The 21,592-nt window shown below is 36.9% G+C and overlaps 1 protein-coding gene and 1 non-coding gene across 15 annotated transcripts in view; one reads left to right on the top strand and one right to left on the bottom strand.

Annotated features, from left to right (window-relative positions):
• cac (calcium voltage-gated channel subunit cacophony) overlaps nt 1-21,592 on the bottom strand; it is a 1,271,727-nt gene that overhangs the window by 766,717 nt on the left and 483,418 nt on the right. The gene's annotated exons all lie outside the window — the stretch shown is intronic.
• Nucleotides 5,643-5,714, top strand: TRNAR-CCG (transfer RNA arginine (anticodon CCG)). Its single transcript has one exon. It is a non-coding gene; the product is annotated as a tRNA-Arg (tRNA).

Genomic DNA, 21,592 nt, shown 5'->3' with positions numbered 1-21,592 from the left:
TTGAATTTGGCTAATCTGAGTGCTCCTTTAACCGCGTATAATCGACGATAATCGTTTGGGATCAGATAAAATGTACTCGCCATGTAATTTTATAACAAAGTGATGAGTGTCTATTTACTTTATTTCATGGTTCTTCCATATTCACTTCCAAAAGATTGGCGACAGTTGCCATCTAATAAAGTTGATGCATTTGTTGCTTCTAGTGCACAATCGCTTAGAAAAAGAAGCAACAAATGCATCAAATGTGGGAGATGAATTTAGAACACGTAAATGCGCATGCCTAGTACATCTTGTGCTGTTAGTGTAGCGTGATTTTGAAACAGTATGTAGCGAAAGGACGTACCAAGAACATGATAGATATATATCCCAAGTGACGACATAAAAACAAATGATTGTTAGAGTGCGAAACTGAGCCAGGTATATAAATGCTACATTTGTGGTACATAGTTGCAAATATCAATTAGGTGTAACAAGTACCTAAAACTGTAGGTAGCTGAAGTACATACTTAGCACATGAATATCATATGTGTCAAGTGTCGGGTACCTAAAAAGTAGCTGGGACACCTAAATAGTACATGCCTAGCACATCCTGTGCTGTTTGGGAACTGAGGGTGAAGACTAAAATTAACAGATTTTACAGATGAGGGCGAGTGCGTAAACAAGTGAGGGTGATGACTAAAATCCAGAGATATTGATATTTTGAGAGTGAGTGAGAGTGAAGGCGAGAATATAAATGAAATAATATGTTTCAACTTAACGTCCCACGATTATGTCCTTGAAGCTAAGGGATATAAATGATTAAGGGAAGTGAACAATGATGGGAGAATTGGTGGAATGAGAAACTGGGAGGAAATGGGAGTATCCTGAGAAAAGACACTGACACGATATTGTCCACCACAAGCTTATTTGGCCAGGGATTGAACCAGAGACCCCTCACACGAGAAGTAAGCAATCTACCACTGAACTACCGTGCTCCTTTCCCCGAAAGCAAGAGTACATTTTAAGGGTAACTATACGTGAGAATTAGGAAAAATGCTTACCTCTATTGTAGATTATAAATTGAAAATGAAAATACGTGTACTAATGTATACTATAATGGTCAGTTACTTAACTGTTATCGAGGAAGAAAATACTTAGTCTAAAGTCATTAAGCGTTAACGTTACGTAATTCTAACATTTTATTCTTTTTCAAGTATTATCTCTGAATACGTTTGTGTTCTAACTACTGGTATCTTACGGCCATTTATGCTAGAATAAGAGTTGTAAAAAATCTTTAAACTATCCCGCAAAACGATTTCCTTTCCTTTTCGTTTGGAAATGCTTCCATAAATTGCCACTTTTTTTTAAACCGAGAGAATAAGTGTTTCCAACTCTCTCCAAAAACACCAAATTTCATTAGAATATATTTATTAACACTATATAAATGTGTCGTTGTCTATGAGAATGTTTGCGGTACAGACAAATAAGGACACATGGATAAGAAGAAAATTATTCAATAACGAACAAAAAAATTTCACTTAAAAGTTACAGAGAAAAGTAAAATGAGTTGGCAACAATGATCCAAAGTTTCCAATCCTGTAAGGTACGGACACGCCGCAGCGACCAGATCAATACGCTGAATGCGGCGGACGGAAATGCAAAAGTCTTTCATTGCTTTTGATATAGCGACCACTACCTATGGAATACGCGTGCGTTCAAATAACACTGCGTGAGTTCGATATCCAATTGAGTCGCTCTTTTTATTATTACTATTTTTATTATTATTATCGTTTCTATACAGATGTGATCATTGTTTCGTATCTAAAAATTCCTTCTTGCTTTGTGCTATAGACATTTGATTATTCAATTAACTCAGCTTCTATCTGGAAGGATTCTAAATCAAAATGAACCTCGGCAAATGATCTGCGTAGTGCAGTGGCGGAGTTAGAGATTTAGTTTCAGGGTGACAAGTCAAGAAGTTCCTAATGGAAACTCCATTTATTATTATTATCATTAATAATAATAATAATAATAATAATAATAATAATAATAATAATAATAATAATAATAAAGTTTGATCGAAAGAAGAAAACTTTTGTTTGGTAAATGTTTTTATATTAGTGAAGTAGTGACACCAACTTTAATTTCTTGGTGGGGGAGGGGGGGCACGGTGTTTCAGTGGTACAGCCCTTACCTCTGGTGTGTGAGGTCCTGGTTTGATCTCTTTCCAAGTAAATTTTTTGTACACAACATCGTGTCCGTGGGTTTTCTCGGGATATTCCCGGTTTCTCTTACATTCTCCATTCCACCAATTGTTCCATCATCTCAATGATAGATCGTTCACCTCTGAGTGCATGGGGTCCTTGATTCGATTCCAGCTCGCGCCAAGTAGACTTTATGGTGGGAAAGCACCGTGTGCATGGGTTTCATCAGGGTTGTCCTGTTTCCTCCCACTTTTTCATTTCACTATTCCATTCATTTCTCATCATCAAAGTCTCCTTTAGCCTAGCCGGCATAACCGTGGGACGTAAAACTCAAAGAATTCATTTCGCTTTAGTATCCATTCCGCGCCAATTAAATTTGTGGTAGACAACATCGGGTTCGTCGGTTTACGCGTGGCACCCCGTTTCTCCCACATTTTTATTCCACCAATTTTTCCATTATTATTCACCTGCCTTAATCATCCCTTAGCCTAAAGGACATAACCGTGGTACGTTAAACTCAAAGATTTAATTTCTTGGGAGAGCGGGAAAATCCAGAAGCAGAAAAAATATTGGGGACCAGCTATTTTAGTGTATACCTGTTCCGAAAAGGACAGTGTTACATTACTTGATCTATATTACAATACAACAATTCCTAGGGGATAATCGAATGTCAAGCTAGCCACCAGGTGGACGTTCCTCGCTCCCCTTCTATGGTCCTTTCCCTCTCGTGTCGTCACTGAAGAAAAGAATCTTTATTGGAAAAACCTATTGTACTTGGTAACCTGTGAATGTACTTTCTACAGATAATATAAAAGTAGTAGGCTTTCTTCTAATCAAAAATTATAATAACCTTAGAGATAGGCTACTTATTTTTCTAGCGAAAGAGCAGCTCAGTGATGCCAGACTGGAACCTTTAAAATCGCATTTTGAAAGGCAGAAATTCCCATTTTGCTCTTAAATTTCCCACGCGCTATACTAATTAGAAAATTTTCAAAATTTATATGTGAAAATTTAAACTACCATAGGTTAGTTATTTTCTTTGATTTTAAGTGAATTATTTGTAAATTCCGATCTTCTAAATTGCTAATAAGTACTGTTCTTAATTACAAGAGGCTATTAAAATTATTGATAAAAACAAGCACATTTTGTTTATCAGAATTTAGTATTTTCATCAAGATTTTGTGCCATAATGTTCTAATGAACATAATGAAACTAGACAAACTTTATTCTCCCGTTATTCTGGGTGGGACGTTTTGGAAATTGCCAGTTGTTTGTGTGGCAGTCTGGGTGGTACGGTGTCTCAGTGCGTCCTCTCCGCTGATCTTGTGGCTAGAACGTGCACCTTTGGTGTACGGGTCGGGTTCGATTCCCGGTAGGAGGGCCTTTGGAATTTTAAGTGTCCTTGATGCTTCTGTGTTCGTGTCCCTGTAGTTATAGGTTACTTGCAAAACGAGTAAAATTAAGTATAAGCCTAGTAATAAGTAGTTAAGCAAGTTATTGAGGCACGTTCGGTGAATTAGTTAACGTTTTTTAAAGAAAAAGTGGTAGAGCGGTTACCTCCGATATGTGTGGTAACTGGTTCGTTCCCCGATGAAGTAAGTTTGTGGTGGACAACATTGTGTCTGTGGGTTCTCTTGGGGCATTCTTTTTCCTACAACATTCTCATTCCACCACATCGTTTCCCTTAGCGTAAAGGGCATAATGTGGGACGTTAAACTTGAATATCTCACTTTCGTTTTCATGTGGTAGTTTAATTTCTTCCATTCCTTTTTTTTTTTTAACCAGAGTACAATTTACTTTCCTTGTTGCTTGTTTTTGAGATTTACAAGTTCCTGTATATATCATTTTAACACCAACATGTGCTTTCAAATAACAACATTTAACAATTAACACTAATTTCTCGTTTATGCAAGGGTCATTAGTCTACTTGCCACTCAGAGAAATTTGTTGGCGTTGATGAAATGAACATAATGTAAAATCCCATATATGCTGCCAAATTTTGACGAAAATAACCCTTTATCCCTATTCATAAAAATGAATGGCAAAAAGACCACAAAATCGGATTTTCCCCATGGATTGGCATCAGTGGGGTCAATTCTTTGCAAATAACTCGCCCTGTATTAGAAATGAAAACTTACAAGCACTTCAAGGGTAATTTTCACGATTCTTAAGAAAAAGTTTTCTGGAAGTCTAAAATTGGTATTCACATCTGTAGTGATAAAGTACATTACATAGGGGAATTTCCATATGAAAAATTAAGGCAAACACAACTAAAATTCTTCAGTACTGTATATTTCACACTAAATAAGCCTCACTGCTTGCAGTTATGAACAATTTGCAACATTTTTGAACTTGGAATTGCTTTAAATGCTTTGAGCGGTAAGTACAAGAGTATATTTGAATTTCAAACATTAGGTACAAGGATGATCTCAGTGTCACGTGCCTTGCTAAGCAGTCCTTCTAATTAGATATTACCAAATCTAATTCCACATAGCATACAACATCCCTAGGACGTCTCGTTTTGATCCCAATTATCCCATATAATTCCCGGGACTATGGAGACAATGAGTACGCATCCGATGGACGTCCTGCATGGAAGGTCCTAAATGATTTCCACGTAGGATATCCACGGGACGTCCTGGATAGGACAGGATATCCCAGGGAAATCCTACGCCGGACATACCTAGGACCACATTATCCCACTATTTACCGGTGGACATCCCTTTGATGTCCAGTTGAATATCCCGCTTTTCGGGATATTAGCGGACATCTGAATAACCCACGGAGATCCTATGGATGTCCAAATTCGGATGATCCCGGCATACCCCGTTGTCCATTGTGGATCAGTCTCGAACGTCCCGTGGACGTCCGTGTGCTATGTGGTAATGTTTGGAAGTAAATAACACAATAACTAATAAAATCCAAGATCACGAACGTACATTCAATATTGAAGGTTCAAACTTAAGTATATGATAAAAAAAATCATTTTCAGTGGTTTCAGCGGAGTTTTCAAATGACAAGCAGTATACTGTATTAATCTAGTGACAAACACCTTATTTTTATATCTGTATTCAGAAACGAATTTGGGGGGCCGCGGTGGCTCATTGGTCAAGTGTTCACCTCGTGCATGGGGTCCTTGGTTCGATCCCAGCTCGCGTCAAGTGAGTTTTGTGGTGGACAAACACCGTGTGCATGGGTTTCATCAGGGTTGTCCCGTTTCCTCCCACTTTTTCATTTCACTATTTCATTCATTTCTCATCGTCACCGTCTCCTTTAGCTTAGTCGGCATAAGCGTGAGACGTAAAACTAGACGATTTTTTCAGAAAGGAATTTCGTGTGCTAGTAGCATCGACAATTTAAACAAGAGAAGGGCCTAGTTTTCAGGTGGTACGAGCTTTTTTCTATCTGGAACCTTTTAGTAATACTTTAGTGAAGGCTCTGATAAGACAAGCACCTGGGGGCGCGGTGGCTCAGTGGTAGAGCGTTCACCTCCGGTGCTAGGGGTCCCTGGTTCGACCCCAGCTCGCGCCGTGTGGACTTTGTGGTGGACAAACACCGTGCTCGTGGGTTTTCTCGGGGTTCTCCCGTTTCCTCCCACTTTCTTCATTCTAGCATTTCACTCATGTCTCATGATCACCGTCTCCTTTAGCCTAACCGGCATAATCGTGGGACGTAAAACTTAAAGATTTCATTTCATTTCATTTTTCACATTCTGGAGGCTCTTTACTAAATGTTCAAAGCTCCAACAGACGACGTCGTAGTTAGGTTTAAATCTGGAAATCTTGAATGCATGTGCGTATGTTATAGCAGGGCCAACAAGAGATGGTCTCAGGGCCAACACGAGATGTCCTCTGAAGTTTCTTACTATGTGCGGAAGGAAATGCAGCCCCTACTTTGGTGTTAGTATTAACAACCACGATCACTATGTCTTACATCAAAATTAAATTACCATTATAAATGTACCGAAAAAAGCCCTGACATGTGCCAACGTCACTACGAGCTAACAGAGACCCTCTCTTGCTGGTTCCTCTATAGGACTTGGGACATTCAGGACAAGACCACCCTCTAAGCAACACTGTAAAAAATTTCATAGGAAATTCCCCCCCCCCCCAAAAAAAAGGTGGCAATCTGCCACGCCTCTATGTAAATCAATTCACACCTATAAAGTAAAATTACTAATATAAAATGGTCTAAAATTATATTTTTTAAATAAAAAATATATTTTCTTAAAAATTTGTAAAGAAAATAGCAAATTTTGTGATTTAATCTAAGGAAATGTATATCAACTTAGAAAATGAAAGTTAAATAATTTTACATTGATATTTGATAACTTAAGCTACATATATATATTTTTTTTCCAGTGAAGGTGATTCTGTAGGCAGGCCGTCTGCTTAAGCACAACCTAATTTTGTTTGTCTCCAAGGTATTTCCTCGTTAGTTCTTACTTTGGTACTAGCTAATGAGGTACAACGTTAAATATCAAATACTTTCTCACTCAATGTTCAAGGAATAAATTAAGTTTGGGAGATTCTAGATAACAGTAGAAAACATGACAAAAAGTTTCCTCGTTAACCCATGTCCACTAATGGGTAATTTAGAACTGTTAGGCATAATAAATTTTGAAAAAAATATTTTTTTAGCCGAATATTTCCAAAATTAGACTCATAACTTGGTCATTGTAGAAATGAATGTTCCAGACTTATGAAATGACATCAAGGATGAGCCTCTGGAACCACAATGATGAGTACTAGTGCAAAGATGCCGTGATAAATGTTCAGGGTGGTAGATGGCAAAATCTTGTTTAGTAAGATCGTTGTCATCAAGGGTGTTGGAGTACACTGTGAGAAGATGTTGAAGAGTACACCGATATATTTTTTTTCTTTTAGAATCTAGCCAAAGGCTAGCACCCTGTTAGAGGGTTACGCCTTCTTTTAGGTAAGGCAAAGCGGAACAATTATTGGATCACGGATAATGGCTGGTCTAAAGGATGATATAAAGTATAAAATCTTTATTTAAGCATATAAACAAAAAAAAACATAGGACTTAAGGTCATTTTCGGCCTTAACATGTTGGGTGAACAAGAAAAGAAAACAAACCAACAAAATAAATACAATGTATGCTGTAATAGATACACATAATCAGAAAATCACACAACATACATATTGAGAAAGAAACACAGTATTATTCATATTTTCAAGGAAGAGTGTTCGATGAAACGCAAGTGATAATGATGTGAAAATAATGCTAGCGGCATATGTTTATATATGAATAAAGGCTAGGATATAGGAATAAGTCTTGTGACTATGGAGATGAGGTGCAAATCACGCCACAACACGCAGGTTATGTAAGAACACAAATGAAACCATCTTCTTCCCTAGGAGCTACTCTAGGCTATAATGGAGACAGAGGGAAATCCATGTTAGTTAAAAGGGAGTGTCACTGTGCACTATAATGTAATATGACTAAAGCATTTTGGTGAAGGGCGATTAATATTTTATTGATTTTGGCTTCAATATTTTGTAAACCTTTTTTATATTAAATGCAAATAAAATTCTATTCCCAGTCTGGTGCTGTAGGTCATTCACACGTGCAAAGAAATTAAGGAAGTCTCATAATAATTTAAAACTATGTCCAGTTAAAACATTCTTTTAAATAGGAAATATAAAATTATGTTATGTAGTAATGTATCAAGGAAATAATAACACTTCCTACTTCACGTTATGAGGTAATTCTAAAAATGTAATGATAAGCGGAAGAAATGACGCAACCAAAACTAGGAAGAAAAGGTAGGTGGACAAAAAGAGTAGGGAACTCGAGAAGAGTGTTGAAGTGACCATCTGACTAGAAGGATCGACATCTCAAAAGTCTGGGTGAGTACAATGCTGGTTACTATTTGATATCACACTTTATTATTCGACCTTGTCACAAAATTCGTTTAATTCTTATCCTACCTTCAAAATTCATTATGACAGTTATTATAAATTTTAACGTAAGGCCACAGCACCAGTTTTGGGTAATTTTCTGATCTGATATCTCTACTTTTATTTCTATAATCAAGACCATCAATCTTAACAATTTTTTTTTGCTCTACCTAAAATTAAATGGTTAAGTTGTTATGAAAAACTCTTTAAATGCCCCCATGCTAATATGGTTATTAATATATTGTGAGCTATGTGTGGATAAAATGTGTATGTCAACGCCCGGATTTTGGTCCAAATATGTTGGCATATGTTAATAAGATGAGTAGATGAGAAAATGAGGAAGGTGAGTATGCAAATCTTCAAGTAGATGAATATCAGGATGATTTGGTGGAAGTGTATAGCAGTACGGAGTGAATAATAGTGACAGGGGTGTGTGCATAAAACGAGAAGGTGCGAGGTGAACTGCTAAATAATGCATCGTATCCAGCAAAAGAGGATGATGATCTTGGTAACGTCTAGTGATATAATTTACCCTGAGTTTCTCGATGTGGTACTGTAAGGTAGGAAATGTAATCAAACTGTAAAGGTTTTGCGTAGAACTGGGTAATTTAATCCTTTAAGCAATTCGAAAGGCATGCCTTTCAAGTATGAGTAGTTTCTGGTAAAAACTGTCTGGAGCAGATATCCAGGCTGTATGGCCATGTGTAAGGGTCGGACGCAAGAAGGCTTTGTAAGTATTGAGTACAGTGGCAGGTTTTAAGCCCCAGGTTGTGCCAGTTAAACGCTTCAGAAGATTTAGGAGATTGTAGGCTTTACTAGTAATCGTAGTAAAGTGTTTCTTCCCCGTAAGATGCCGATCGAATGTTACACCTAAGTATGTTGCTGTCTTACTGGCTTGTATTGGAACGTCGTCAACCTGAAGCGTTAAACGGTTGGAATTACGGCGTACTTTGGTTGACTTTTTCGGCGGTAGGAAGACGATGGCCTGAGTTTTAGAAGCGTTAATTAATAAATGCAATTTTTTGCACCACTGATAGAAATTATCTGCGGTTGTTTGTAAAAGTGTGTTGATTTCATGAACTGTATTGCAAAGGGCAAGGAAGGCAGTGTCATCAGCGTAATGAAACATGTGCAGTTTGTCTGGAAGTTGAGGCATATCCGTAACAAACAGGAGATATAAAAGAGGCGATAATGCAGAACCTTGAGGGACACCTGAAAGTATAAAGATTGGATGTGATAGGTGATCGTTTATAGAAACGTATGCAAGACGGCCAGTCAGAAAGTTGAAAATAAATCTGATATAAGGGATTGGAATATGAAGACGAATAAGTTTGTGAATGAGAGCTAGATGCCAGACCTTGTCAAATGCTTTTTCTAAATCGAATAGTACCACACAAGAGGGTTTGATGCTATTATAATGTGTAGTGATCAGATTCGTAAGTCGAAGAAGTTGGTGGTTGATAGAGAAAGCAGATCTGAATCCGGCTTGATATATAGGAAGAACGTGATGATGAGCAAGGTATGTATGGAGTCGTTTGACTAGTACCCGTTCGAGGATTTTGCTAAAGGTGGAGGTAAGCCTGAATTGGACGATATGATGAAATACCAACGGTTTGTTCTATACCGATATAAAAAAAAATGAAAGTAATTGTTTTCAAAGATAAATTATTCTATTGCATGTGCTTTCATCAATTTAATTTCGTTATTTTCTTTCTCACCATTTAGACACCAAAATGAAAAAAATATGGAACAACTCACGAGAAAATTTAAGCTTGTTACTCAATGGATTAATCTCTCCAAACAATATTGCTACGATTACGGTGATTTCCTGGAACATATTCCTGCCATCTAGCGAGCGCTAGGTAAATCATCTTTCAGCCACCTAGCGGCACAATGTTAAAATATTAGCAGTGAAAGCGTGGGAAGAAATAGATGAATGAGATCGGGTGGGTGGGATGCGTAAAAATTTCTAACAAATGAAAAACGAAAAAAGAAAAAAAGAAGAAGAACTTTTCAAACAAGTCCACGGTTCATAAAAATCAATAAGGTATTTTCATGAAGCAAACGGTTTGTTTAGATAGTGCATAACAAAGGTTTGCAAAACCAGTTAGGTCTTGATGTAATGAGTTATATCAGCAGCGCCATTTCAAGTTTTGTTTGGTGGGGTTCAGGGGGGGGGGCGGAAGGAGAAGGCTACTGACTCTCCAATGTATATGTAGATCTTCACTGCCCAAACTTTAGCATGTGATTCAACTAAAGACAGACAACAGAAAAGTACTATATATATGCGGTGTTCTGGATATACGAAATTTGATGAAAAAATACGGTGAATATAATTTCATTAGAAATAAAGTAATATAAGCTTACATGGAATTTGATTTAATCTCCTTCGAATTACTGTTCTTGGCTAGCAATGAATTTATCTCAACGTAGAATCCATGACTCTAATCATTTCTGGAAGGCTTATTTTGAAAGAGCATTCAGCTGCTCTGTCAAAACGTTTTCCTTTAAGCACGGTTTTAATTTTTGGAAAGAGACAGAAGTCGCATGGTGCTAAATGTGGTGAGTAAGGCGGATGTGGCCGGACAGGAACACTTTTCCCGGCAAAACTCGAGGATCAAAAGCAAGTTGTGGCACTGTGCGTTTTCGTAGTGAATAAGGAGGTCATTTACCCATTTAATCGGCGATTAAAATTCTTTTTTCACGGACCAACACGAGATGTTTAGTTCTTCGAAAGCTCTCGAATAGTCACTCGTCTGTTTGAACAAATCATTTCTGCTACTTTTTGCACGTTTTCATCTGTTTCTGACGTCGAAGGACGTCTCGATCGTTGCTCGTTTTCAATCGACTCGTTGCCACTTCTGAATCGCCCATACTACTTGTAAATAATCTTCAATGTCACTGCTTCATCGCCATACACTCATTTTGACATTTCGTGACCCTTTTTCCAGGCAATTTTGCAGCTTAGAACAAAACTTAGTGTTGGCGTGTGATAGACACTCTTAACATGTCCTCACTTTTCTGACTCTGGAAGGCAATTAACATGTCACAACTCGTTCAAACTCGACACTGACTGTACCAAAGGTTTAGGCTACCAGGCTTGCCAGTTGAAATGGATACAACGTCGATAGATGGCACTGTATAACTACATTCACATACTTTTCGATCACACCTTGTATATAGGGTGTTCAAGAAAGTAGTAGAAAGCACATCGCGGAGGAAACATCACGGAATTTTACGTTTCAGTCCATCTCAAAGCTTTTATCTACTTGTCGCTTGTCAAGGATATTCGTGATTTTTAAAAAAATGTATCTTACGACCTACAGCACGATTCGAACAACGCCAGGCATTTTTGAATATGTGCGTGCATCTATGGTGCATCATGTTCATGTCTGTCTCTGCGCACATTATGGTCATGTTGAACAGTTTCTCTAAGAATTGAGGTTTTTGAAAATGAAATGAAATCTGTAAGTTATAGACTATATAGGCTATATAGGCTAAATCATGGTGTAAAGACTACAAGGTGGTTGCATGCGCATGTCGCCTGGAGCGCTGCCGTGGCTGTGACGTCATCTGGTTTGTAAGAGACAACGGGAAAGGCGCGGCTTTAAGTGACAAGTGGAAATTCTTTGTTACTTTGTTCTTTTAAATGATATCCAGAATGCCTAACCGTGCAGTGTACGGCTGTAGTAATTATTACAGAAAAACTAAGGGAACTAATATAAAATACTTCAGATTTCCTCAAGAAGAGGGGGAATGTCTCCAGAAATGGATTTTAGCTTGCAGGCGACAGGACAAAATGAACCTAAAATATGCTAAGGTTTACATAAAAGTAATAAATAAATGCAATGTTAAATGAAATTATAAAAAGCGATTTCATTATGTAGTTTCTTTTTAGTATTAATAGTATGTAATAATAGTATATAGGGCTACAGTAGCTTGTGTTGATTCTGCATACAAAAATCCAATAGTACGATTTAAAAAGACGAACTTTGGGGCAAGACGAGGATTCGAAATCATGAGGGAAGGGAACCGACAGAGGTTATCATTTCTATCATCATTTCCTTCTACATAAGATATTGAGATAAAATTTTCCCCACAGAGGCAGGCATGTAACTCAAGAAGGGAGGCACGATGATCTAGGAGGCTTACCTCCCTCGAGTTACGCAAATGGAGAGCATTGAACGCGTTAAAGTAGTTCAGATCCCATTTCATACTGGAGGTCTGCATTCCCTGTAGCCTCGGCGTTAAAACGAGACGTTGCACTTCATTTAACTAACGAATGGAAGGTTCGTAATAACGATTAACGGTTACAAAGATATATAACAATGTATTAGATCAAGAGAATAAAGTATGCACCTACCATGTCAGGGGGACATTGTCGGGACATTTTTACACTCAGATTTTGAACTTTTTGTTCATTTGAATCATAACTTTGGATAATTACATATACATATTTAGGGGCCCCCTCCAGAATTACAAAATTAAGAATGACTGCAGTAAATTTAAAAATATGGTAGATTCTCAACCAATCAAGGAAGTACGGTGGCTCAGTGACAGAAGACTCACCTCTGGTGCAAGGGGTTCTGGTCCGTTTCCCGGTCAAGTGAGTTTCTGGTGGACAACATCGTGTCCGTGAGTTTCTCGGGTTACTCCCGCATTCTCATTCCACCAAATTTCAGATAATCATTCACTTGCATTTATCTTTTGTCTTCTTTAGTCCATGGGACAGAAAAGAGAAAACTTATCAAGAAAACTATGTAATTTTATGGTTTATATGTTTTCTAGTCTAGCTGTAACACTCCGACACCGTCTTCATCTACGCCTAGTACTTTGTTTCTTGCTTGCAATAGTCAAGTTGCAATTTCTTTGTTTGAGGTGTTTTGTATATACATATTTATTTCTATATATTTTTAGAACATAATAGTATATGTAACGTTTTATTTCGTACAAATGTTTAATAATACAGTTTGTTATGGCGTAAATTTTGACACTAATATTCAGAGAACTGTCAGTTTCACCAAACCTTTTGCTTAAATACAAATTCTATAAATAAGCGATCAGCGACTTCAAATAAGATGTTTTTTATTTTATAAATCAAAAATAAACAACGATGTTTAAAATATTAAATACGTGCGTCCCTGCTCAATAAAGTTTTTAACCTCTCCTGAGATTCTGACGAAACTTACGTGGGAGCAACCTCTTAAAAAAAAAAAAAAAAAAAAAAAAACTGTCCAAGCATAACGAAAATATATGTATGTGCATTTCTGTTTACGAAAACCATAAATTCTCCCTTGAGATATTCTCAAAATTTATATGGGGTCATCAGTAAAGAATTCTCTTTCAAGCAAAATAATAATAATAGAAAATCAAAACCGATCAATGTGTTACGAAAATATACTTGAGCATACATAAATATATAATAATGAAATGCATTAACGACACACTGTGTTATAGATTATTCAGACCTATACATACTCGAGTGTATTACTTCAGATGTTTAAAAAAGAAAAGAAAGAAAAGAAAAGAAAAAAAAGCAAAAAATGTAGTGAGTAATATTGGCTTGTTCAAGCTTCAAAGTTGTTTAATATGAACTAATATTGCTGTTTCTTTTGCTATTGTAAATATATTCCTTTGAATTCACTTAGCACAAGCATTGATTACATTACGTTTATATAATTATTGTTTGTACTAAAATTTTTACTTCGATGAAGATCACTATAAATAGAAGAGAAGTTTGGGTATAAGATACCAGCGAGCAAGCGCTTGTTAAAAGTTCATCTGACTCTCGCTGGCCACTTCTGAGACCAAGATGACGTCATGCGCCAGAGCGACAAGAATGTAGCACTGCATTGCATCCACCTTGTAGTCTTTTCACCATGGGATAAATGAGACGATGATGATGAGAAATAAAGGAAATGGTGGAATCAAGAAAGTGGGAGGAAACGGGAGAATAGCGAGAGAACCCACGTACATGGTGTTTGTACACCATAAAGCTCATTTAGTGCGAGGTAGTATCGAACGCTCTACCACTGAACCATCGAAGAAGTGAATTTCGTTTCACAATATAAAGTGCGGCAGACTTCCAAACTATTCGAATTGAACACTGAAACTTGAAGTAGTAAATCGATAACTACTGGTTGTGATAGAGCAGGGCGCAAAATTTCCGGTCACAATTGGCGACTAGAAATTTAGAGCTGGCGATCAGTATTCAGTAGGAATGGTTTCTGCGTAAACTCGCAAGGGCTGCGCAGTTTCTGTTTCGCACGAAAATAATTATGACTGAGTGAGAAATTAATTGTCACTGATATGAATTGTCCAATTCAAAATTGATTATTCTGAATCTGATTGATTTTGAAATTTTATGCCCTGATGTAATCTCTTCCTTTGCCAAACCAAAGGATGTGGAGGAGGGGGAACTCTCATAATTTGTACGAGAGAGATACTGGAGACCACCATTTTTGGATTGGCGAGTACATCTGACTTTGAAATTTTGCGCCCTGTGATAGAGGAACAAGATTAAAGATAGAATCTATTCCTCGGACTCTCAATGCATATCAAAAAGCCATTACTAGTTCTCTCTTACTGTTTCCGTTCTATAGAGATTAATATTGAAACCAGAAGAGGTAATTAAAGTCACATCTGTTGCAATAAAGATAATAAAATCAGAGGTGAAACATATTCTTGCTGACTGAATCAATATTTAAATAAATTATTATCGTTATTTATTACCGTTTCATTCATTATGCGATGTATTTTAACCGAAAAATCGTTGATATTTACCGACTTTCCGTTTCAATAGTTAGAAAAGTCAAAAAACAAACAAAAAAAAATGTACATACTTTTTGACACGCTCAATGCATTGCATAAAACAGCTTTTCAGTATCTCGTACAATTTTTGCCCTACGGAAATCAATATTATAACCGAGACTACATGTAAATTTAAAATACTTCCAGTATTCCTACAGTGTTTCGGGTGGTGATGGTATTGTCTCTTCAGACGCTGAGTCGATTGAAAAAAAAAAAAAAAGATTGTCACTATACTGTATTATTGTTTCCGTTCTGTGACGATAAACGTTGAAATCGGAAATGGTTATTTTGAACTATTTCTGGTTTGAATAGAAGGCTAATGGAGGGGATGAATGAAACCTATTCTTGGTACACTGAATTGATTAGAAAAAGCCCAGTGGCGTATTTAGGGGGCTTCCGGGCTTAACCCCCCCCCGAAATCTTACTTACTATAGTAAAGTATATGAAATATCTTGCAGAATTTTCACATTTATAGGCAAAGTCCCCCCGAAAGTTAGCAAAGCCCCCCGAAACAAAATCGTAAATACGCCACTGAAAAACCACTTCTCAATATATCTTATTGTTTTTGCTCTGAAAGTAGATTAAAATAGATTTCTAATTTTTTTTTTTTTTTTATGATTTTCAACAGTTCTCGTTAAAAAAAAAAAAAAGTCTGTCTCCTTTGTCAGTAATCCAACCTCAGATTACGAATTCTCAATAGGCTGCCCACACAGTCAGTTTTTGCCACTCCTAATCTTTGTAGAGGACTGAAAGACACTCTGCTTCCAAAAAAAAAAAAAAAAAAAAAAAAAAATGTCGAAGTGACATTTTCTTAACAATTTTGTAATGATAACAGTATACTATATTAGCGATTTATCGTAATAATTAGCTAGTTTCAAGCAGTGGCGTAAGGAAGGGGGGCCCAGAAGGGCCGTCCCCCTAAAGAGGTCTGACAATGTACTTTGATATTTGTAATTTTTTAAATATATTTTTATGTTTATATATTTCTTTGTTTGTAATTTTTCTATATGTACCTATAACAGCACTTGGGTAACCCCAAACACACATCCTGGCTCCGGTACTGGTGTCAAGTAATTAATCAAACAAAACCTAAAAAGTATAGCCAGACTGAAGAACATAAGCACTTGCAAATAATAATATTTGAACTTTCACTTGAAATATATAATTGCACTAGCAATATTTGTAATTAGAAACTTGTGAACATTCTTAAAATGATCTTTTACAGAATTTTTACGGAAAAGATGCTAAAAAAGGATACATAGTGGAGTCAGTGATGCCAACCCATGATGAGATAAATCCCATTTTGTGAGATTTTTTTTTTACGTCAATTTCTCGAAAACGGAATATTCGTAGCGATTGGCAACACTTATGGGATTTTTCGTACTTAATCGTCAGCAACAAAATTTTCTATTTGTGGAAAGTAGATTAATCAGTCATTCATAAGCTTAAAATCAGTGTTAATTGTTAAACTTTGTCACCGGAAAATACTTGCTAGTGTAGAATTAGCTTGTGATTCTCAAAAACCAAGCTCCAAGAAACGTAAATTGTAATCTGATATTTAAAAAAAGAACAGAAAACAATTAACTGAAAAGGGAAATACGAAATGGAAACCAAAAACCCTAGAGAATGTACTACACAAACTGAATGACGAAGAAAATTGTTCTAACATCGTTACGCTCATTAAAGTAGGGGCGGATCCAGGGGGGATATCGCCCACCAGAAACTTTCTTATTATATATATAAGTAAAATCTTCCCAGAGTTTGGAGCTCTTAAAAGTAGCTCTAAAATTGTAAGCAGCAATATTACAACCCTCCGCCCCTCTCCTGAAGTCCGTCCTGGATCCGCCCCTGCATTAAAGGGTTATCCCACAAGGGCATGATGTAAATAATAAATCATGATGATAACATTTACTTATTTTCTTCAACATTTTTAATTGTCTCTCTCAATTAAGGGGAATAATTATTCACAAACTATTTGATAAACGCAGAAAATCAAAATTTTCGAGTTGTTTATTCATATATTGAAGAAAGTGAGTGATATACAAGTCAGGGAGTGAGTTCATTTTTCATATTTTGTTAGTGCTTTTTATTCTTTTATCCTTTCTAAGTCAGGGTTTCTCAGGGGGTCGCGAGAGGGTTTCACGGGGGTCGCAAAGATAAGCGGAAGAGATAAATATAATTAGAATCCAATACCGCAAAATTTTTAAAAATATTATTTTGAATTTTGTTCTGATAGGCATATTTTAACTTTTATACATAATGTTAGGAACAACAAACAATAGGTCTACTAAACATTTTCGACAGGTGCAGGGTTGTTTAAAAATCAATTTAAATGAAAGAAGGACAATCAAGGGCGCCCATGTTGTGTTTCAAAGGGGGCAAGTATAAACGACATTTCAAATGTAGTCTCAAATTTTGCGGAAAATATTCTAAAAATCTATTGAGTTTTTGATCTTCCGAGGTACAATCTCTTCTAGAGGGGGGCGAGCGCCCCACCTTGTCCCCCTGATGGGCGCCCTTGAGCGCCGTTTAAATATTATTTTGAATTTTGTTCCGATAGGGATATTTATATTTTTATACATACTGGTAAGAACAACAAAAAATTGGTCTACTGAATATTCTTAAGAAGTGCACAGTTGGTTAAAAATCAATTTAAATGAATGAGATACGATACGAAACTAATGAGAACTGCATATTGAAATTCCACAAAAATACAAATGCAGCGAAATCTACATATTGAAATACAATTAAAATTGAAAGTTAATGAGATATCTGAGTAGGGTGTGATTTCTCTAGAGCGGCAATGTCCAGTTCAATCTTCGTAACGCACATTATCAAGTCATTTAAAATACTCAATAATTTTTTTTAAAAACTGTCTAACTTTTTAAAACCAAAATTAGAAATAACTTTATTTTTTTATCATATGTCCTAAAATTAAGGCAGTTATGAAGTTTTAAAATTTTCAAACGGTCTCCATTTTGAAAGAGAATAATGAATCGGATTCGACATTTGTAATATGAATGAACTGACCAAATTTGATTTTAATCCATTCGTTTTTATGGAATTTACTGTATCCACTATGTACCTGGTAAAGTACAAGAAGTGGATTCTACTATTGTGGAAATAGCTGGATATCGTGAGATCTTCGCAATATGTATATTAAAAATTCCACAGAAACTTATTACAAGGCAAAAATTATAGGGGTCGCTAGCAAGAGGATGTGATAAAATAATGGTCGTGATAGGAATAAGGTTGATAACCATTGCTGTAAAGCATTCAAATTATTTTGCCTCTCAAGAAATTGAGACCAACTCTCCAAGATCTTGCAAGAAACTGTTTAAAGTTAAACTGAAAATTTTCAATAAAATATAAATTAGCTGAAGATAAAAACTTGTAACATTATTATAAAGATGCGAATAACAATATAGGCTATACGTAGCATCTAGAAAAGTTTTAGAAATGTGTATTTACAATACGATTGTCAATTTTTTTTCTGTTCATGGACTCCCAGCCTTCATTCAGTACCAAATACTGCCGCTACGAGACGCACTAAGTCAAGGGTCGACAATGAATATCAGCGCCTTTCAGCGGTAAAATTTATAACTCCATTCCTGCTGAAAACAGAGTCCCTTTTTTTTTTTTTTTTTTTTTTTTTTTTTTTTTAAGAAAAGCCTTATGGTTTTTCTGTAAGTGAGCCAATCCCCAAAACATGTAAAATCTATATAAATGTAAAGAGATTATATATTACAATGCTTTGCTATTTTGCATGTTGTTTTTAAGAGAGATTGTTGATGCTCTGCATTGTACAAGCAAATTATCCGTGTATATTTTGTTGAATTGGATATTTCATCGCTTTATCCAAATTTCAAACTCTAGCAACAGGAGCTATTGTAAAGCTTTCACGAAAAATTTTTTTTCTTTCATTATTAAAGAGTTGGTCTTACTAAAAGTCCTTTACATATTTGCCCTGTCTGTCCGTGTGTCCGCCTGGGAAACAAAAAAAAAATCAAGAATTGTTTCATGGATCAGCATCAGTTTTGGCCAGGATCTTAGGACTAGAATTAGGAATTAGATTTCTGGGGTTTCTGGATCTATGAGGGATGATATACCTTAGCGATCACACTTCCCGGAGAATTGGAGGAGAAGAAAAGAATGGGGAGGGAAGGAAGCAGTCTGGGACTGAGAAAAACTGGAAAAACCTCATTCAGGATGGCTGACCTGAAAAAAAAAGACTGTTAGACCTTTTCGACCGAGTGTCCCCACCGTAAATCGAACTCGGGACCGCTCGTACCAAAGGTGAGAGCGTTACAGACTGCGCTATGCGGGGCTACTTGCCAGGATATAAACAGTCAAAACCTAGGGACTGTGTTCGTTAATGCAAGTGATCCGTCCACCGGAAGTGGTAGAAAAGAAACACTTCCGGTTTTAACATTTATCATTATATACGCAAAAACGGTAATAGATAGCGCGAGATGGTGCCCTTCAATTGATTAAAAGGTACCAAAAACACATTTAATCTCTATCTTGTGGCAGAAATCGCTACTTGGTATAGACGGTAATAGATAACGAGATGCAATTTCCTCCTATTAAGCATCCTGAGAATATACTCTACTTTCAGTCACTAAAACCGGAAGTGGAAGAATTTAGAAAATATCACACCATACACATGAGTGTCGATCCTGGCAAGCCAGAGGCCCCGCTTCCTGAAAATTATGCTTGAGCTTCCCGGAAACTGGATATATTTATTGGGATCTTTGCTTGGATTTATGACAATGAAACACAGATACCTGAGTGTCTCTTCCACAAAGTTATAGAAAAACCAGCGCCACTGGCCACAGAAACCAAACTTCTTCACGGATGGTGTACACCTGACGTGTTACTTGTTTGGTCATGTAGCCTATCCCTTCCCCTTTTCACGAACTTAGAACAGACAAAGATGGTCTAAGTCACTTATAATTTCAAACCTACATAATACAACTAGGTTTCTAACATTAAAGATAATGTACACTATGTTTTATAAAATCTCGTGGGGAGCAAAGTGTCTCAGTGGTAGAGCGCTTACGTGGGGTTCCTGGTTAGCCCTCTGCCAAGTAATAAGGTGGCGGACAACATTGTGCCTGTGGGTTTTCTCGGGGCACTCCCGTTTCCTCCCCCATTCTCATTCCGCTAATTCTTCCATCATTCATTTAGTTTCCTTAATTATCGTCTTCTTTAGCCTAACGCACATAATTGCGGAACGTTAAACTGAGAGAAAGATTTAAAATCTCGGATATTTTTTAAATAAATTTATCGTAGAACTTACTTTAACCGGTAGGGTTGCGTAGTAAATCCAAATCCTCGTTTTTAAATAACTTCAACTCCAAGAAGTGTAGATAATTAGAAAACCGAAGACAAATATACACGAAAGCCTCAAAGAACATATACACGAGATCATCTATACAGGGTGTTTCCGTGATGATGGGCAAAACACAGAGGGATGAAAGATGATGCCAAAAGAATCAACTTAAGGATAGGAACGAGTGTCTGGAAATACATCGTTTTGGAGGTAGGGGTGCCGACAATTTGTCGCAACGGTACAAAAATGACCATAACTCGAGAAGGAAATGTCATATTAAGATCCGGACAAAGGCAGTGTGCGTTACTTTTAACTGTATATTTCATTAATGATGGAATGGATAGAAAGCAGGGGCGGCGTAAGGGTAGTCTCCAAAGAAATGTAGGATATTTCGAACATCTGCAACAAACATGAGACGAGAAATGGTAACGTGTTCATTACAGATGTTTCGAATAGTCATCATGCCACTAGCTTAATTATGAGCTGCACACAGTAGTATGATGCGAAATAAAGAGATACGTACATGATGGTGACTGTGCAAGTGAGAAAGATGGAGAGGGAGGGTGGGCAATCACAAAAGAAGGAATCTGAGGTGAGGAAGTAGTACTAGCACATGGGACAGTACAATAATTACACGGTAGGAGCGTGAAAGAAAGCCGTAGCAGGACGGCAGTAAGTGTACCAAGCAGAGATGAAGTGGGTCAACAAAAACGTGACCCACGATCCACTCTGACCCATCATGCCATATAAATCGACTGAACAAGTCTGACTCATGAATTTAATATTGTACGAGTGGGTCAGTTGTCGTGGTGAGTCATGGGTCATTGTGAGTTGCGTAATTTGTCTGGTTAGTGTTATCTCGTTGCGATTCGTGGGTCATAGATCTTAGATTCTTGTGGGTCATCGAAATTTCTCACAACCCACCGATCTATGTTCAAACTTGTCTTACATGATCCACGGCCATTGACTCACTCCAACTCTCCGCGCAGACGAACACTTATGATTCTGGTTAGCTGCATGTTGGTCTACTTGAAATTATGTTAATGTATCACAAAAGTTACAGACGACGTTTATCGCGTGTACAAGCGACGTTTATCGACAAATGCAAGTTTATGAAATTATTTTCTTATACGCAATAACGGTGAACACATTTTCTGTTAGAAACAAGACAAACACAGGGAGAATTAGTAAAGGGCCTGTAGACGGCGTGCCAGTCGACACCAACGATAGCACGAATGTAAGCACGCCCTCTTCTGCAGTTCGAAAGATTCTCGTGTCTATCGCACCAGCTGTCAGTTGCCTGTCAGATGTTTCGTCAAATGAGGTTGATAAAGCGTGTTTTC

This window comes from Thermobia domestica, chromosome 7 (genome assembly GCF_964235325.1).
Source record: "Thermobia domestica chromosome 7, izTheDome1.hap1.1, whole genome shotgun sequence".
NCBI classification, from domain to species: Eukaryota; Metazoa; Arthropoda; class Insecta; order Zygentoma; family Lepismatidae; genus Thermobia; species Thermobia domestica.
This window is presented reverse-complemented; position numbering and strand designations above follow the sequence as displayed.